Genomic DNA, 4,503 nt, shown 5'->3' on the forward strand with positions numbered 1-4,503 from the left:
AGGACAGCCCTGCAGGTTGGGGTTCCCCCATATGACAGTTCCCCCCTCCTTACCCCGGCAGAGCACTCACGTGGTGTCCTGTGGAGCGCGGCTCCCGGGCTGCTGATCACCGGCCGGTAATTGGGAGCTCAGGAAGCCCATTAACTTGTTCCTGTCTCCGCGCTCTACTTAGTACAACTCCATCCCCGGTGCCGCTCCGTGTCTCCTCCCTCACTGCCACTCACAGCGCCCGGCGGCTGCCCATTGGTCGGAGGACTCCGTTAGCTGCCCACTGATTGGCTGCCGACCGAGATGACGTCAGAAGAGCGGAACACTATGAGGGGTCCTGGCCTGTGACCCCATGACCTGTCCTGGCGGCGGACTTGCCTGCTGCAGGATCCGGGCGGAGGGTGTGCGGCCGGGGAGGCTAAGAGCAACAAGTGACGGAACTTTACCGGGACTGATGGATGACTCCATGCATCCGGGACTGGGATACCGGGACTCTGCATCCGGGACTGGCGCCTACTGCCCGTTACATCATGTATTAGGTTCTCTCCGTGTACACTGCCTCTCCTCCTGTCCTCACCCTCTATCTATCTATTCAGTCCTATTTATTTATTACATAGACAGATAGATAGATAGATAGATAGATAGATAGATAGATAGATAGATAGATAGATAGACAGACAGACAGACAGATAGATAGATAGATAGATAGATAGATAGATAGATAGATAGATAGACAGATAGATAGATAGATAGATAGATAGAATGAAATGGACAGAGAGGGGGAGAGAATATACAGAAAACTAAGACAACAGAACCAATAGAAAATAATTATTATTTATAGGGAACAATATGTGATATAGATTATGAACGGATATAGATACATAATAATCTACAGATTTTTAGGTAGATAAAAAAATAAAATACATGATTGATAAATAAATAAATGTGTTTGTATGTATGTATATATATATATATATATATATATATATATATATAGTGTAAAACAGTAGATTATAAAAAGCAAGAAAAAATGGATAGAAACATGCATGTAAAAGACAGCTAATAAATAAAGAAACAATTATATATATATATATTAGGAGAAGATAGATAGAAAGTAGATGATAGATTATAGAAAGATATAGAAAGGATGTTGATGGGAAGATGATATATGCGGAATAGATAGTAGATAAATAATTACATAGGTTATAGGTATAGATTTTAGAGAGTAAGTAGATAGATAATAGATAGATGATAGATAGATAGATAGATAGATAGGAGATAGACAGATAAAAGACATATAGATATTATGATATTATAAGAGCAATTATAATTGTAAAAGTAAGAAAAGGACATGGTAGATACATATATATATATATATATATATATATATATATATATATATATATATATATATATCACCGCAGCACCGATCCTCTCCCGGTTATAGATTTCGCTCTGGTTTCACATAAACAATTGAATCTAATTGGAAATGAGGGAAAACAAACAAGTGGCGCAATATCCGGCGCAGTCTACAGGCGCAGTCACCCAGAGCGGCCTCTACCTTACACCGCACTGTCTCCTGGAACCTGTTCACACCTGTCTGGCTTATTCCTATCCGGCAGAGGAGACTGTGCTGGGGGAGGGCGGGCAGCCACATGATGCGCACACATTATTCACCACTATAAGCCATTATTACTGCGACAATTTCCTCACCCAGGACAGGGCTGCACGTATCACAGGGGGTTAACCCTTTCTTACATGGAAAACATTGACAAAGATTTATTACAGATAAAAGCAACAGAATAATAGTGGATTATTACATCTACATGATATATTACTATCTAGTTGTACATAATAATATTATGATATAACATAAGTAATACAGGGCAGAATAATAGTATGATATAACATAGGTATTACAGGGCAGGGTAATAGTATGATATAACATATTACAGTACAGAATAATAGTATGATATAACATAAGTATTACAGGGCAGAATAATAGTATGATATAACATAGGTACAGGGCAGGGTAATAGTATGATATAACATAGGTATTACAGGGCAGAATAATAGTATGATATAACATAAGTATTACAGGGCAGGGTAATAGTATGATATAACATAGGTATTACAGGGCAGAATAATAGTATGATATAACATAGGTATTACAGGGCAGAATAATAGTATGATATAACATAAGTATTACAGGGCAGGGTAATAGTATGATATAACATAGGTATTACAGTACAGAATAATAGTATGATATAACATAAGTATTACAGGGCAGGGTAATAGTATGATATAACATAAGTATTACAGTGCAGAATAATAGTATGATATAACATAAGTATTACAGGGCAGGGTAATAGTATGATATAACATAAGTATTACAGGGCAGGGTAATAGTATGATATAACAGGTATTACAGTACAGAATAATAGTATGATATAACATAAGTATTACAGGGCAGGGTAATAGTATGATATAACATAAGTATTACAGGGCAGGGTAATAGTATGATATAACATAAGTATTACAGGGCAGGGTAATAGTATGATATAACATAGGTACAGGGCAGGGTAATAGTATGATATAACATAGGTATTACAGTACAGAATAATAGTATGATATAACATAAGTATTACAGGGCAGGGTAATAGTATGATATAACATAAGTATTACAGGGCAGAATAATAGTATGATATAACATAAGTATTACAGGGCAGGGTAATAGTATGATATAACATAGGTATTACAGTACAGAATAATAGTATGATATAACATAAGTATTACAGGGCAGGGTAATAGTATGATATAACATAGGTATTACAGTGCTGAATAATAGTATGATATACCATAAGTATTACAGTGCAGAATAATAGTATGATATAACATAAGTATTACAGTACAGAATAATAGTATGATATAACATAAGTATTACAGTACAGAATAATAGTATGATATAACATAGGTATTACAGTACAGAATAATAGTATGATATAACATAAGTATTACAGGGCAGGGTAATAGTATGATATAACATAAGTATTACAGGGCAGAATAATAGTATGATATAACATAAGTATTACAGGGCAGGGTAATAGTATGATATAACATAGGTATTACAGTACAGAATAATAGTATGATATAACATAAGTATTACAGGGCAGGGTAATAGTATGATATAACATAGGTATTACAGTGCTGAATAATAGTATGATATAACATAAGTATTACAGTGCAGAATAATAGTATGATATAACATAAGTATTACAGTACAGAATAATAGTATGATATAACATAAGTATTACAGTACAGAATAATAGTATGATATAACATAAGTATTACAGGGCAGGGTAATAGTATGATATAACATAAGTATTACAGGGCAGGGTAATAGTATGATATAACATAAGTATTACAGTGCAGAATAATAGTATGATATAACATAAGTATTACAGGGCAGGGTAATAGTATGATATAACATAAGTATTACAGGGCAGGGTAATAGTATGATATAACATAAGTATTACAGGGCAGAATAATAGTATGATATAACATATTACAGTACAAAATAATAGTATGATATAACATAAGTATTACAGGGCAGGGTAATAGTATGATATAACATAAGTATTACAGTGCAGAATAATAGTATGATATAACATAAGTATTACAGTGCAGAATAATAGTATGATATAATATAAGCATTACAGTGCAGTATAATAGCATGATATACTGTAGCATATCTATTATAGTGAAGCATATTACTCTACCATAGCACAGTACTATTACAGTACACTGTCACAGAACATTATTGTAGCTGTACCATATTGTAGTACTAGATGACTATAGTAATCGTAATGCAGCTTTACAGTAAAGTGCAATACTACAGTAAATCTTACTACAATATTATGGGACGTTAATTATAGTATGTGTACTGTACGATAAGTTGTTACAGCAGTGCTACATTGAAGTACAATACCCCAATATATTACACAGTAAGCGTAGCTTCACACGTACCGCACCACAGCTGATTTTCTGCTGCGGATCCGCAGCAGATTTGACTGAATGAATGAACTCAGCATTAAATCCGCGCTGTAAAATAAGCTGCGGATCTGCTGCGGATCCGCAGCAGATTTGATGGTGTATTCACTCATTTAGCCAAATCTGCTGCGGATCCGCAGCAGAAAATCTAATGTGATACGGTACGTGTGAAGCTGCCCTAATACAATGTTCCAGAACCTTACTACAAACAACCTCATTCCATTATCACAGTCATCTCACGGAATAATATTAGTAATACAATTAATATAATATATTATATAAATAATATAATATATAATATAATATATATAAATAAATAATATAATATATAATATAATATATAAAGTATAATTCATTGCTACAACACATTACTGTAGTAGTACAATCCCCAGTATAGTAGATGTAGACGGTACATTGCAGCGCTACAGGACAACAATCCCTACGTTATCCATTGTACATTACTGT

Source organism: Dendropsophus ebraccatus, chromosome 6, assembly GCF_027789765.1.
Source record: "Dendropsophus ebraccatus isolate aDenEbr1 chromosome 6, aDenEbr1.pat, whole genome shotgun sequence".
Lineage (NCBI taxonomy): Eukaryota > Metazoa > Chordata > Amphibia > Anura > Hylidae > Dendropsophus > Dendropsophus ebraccatus.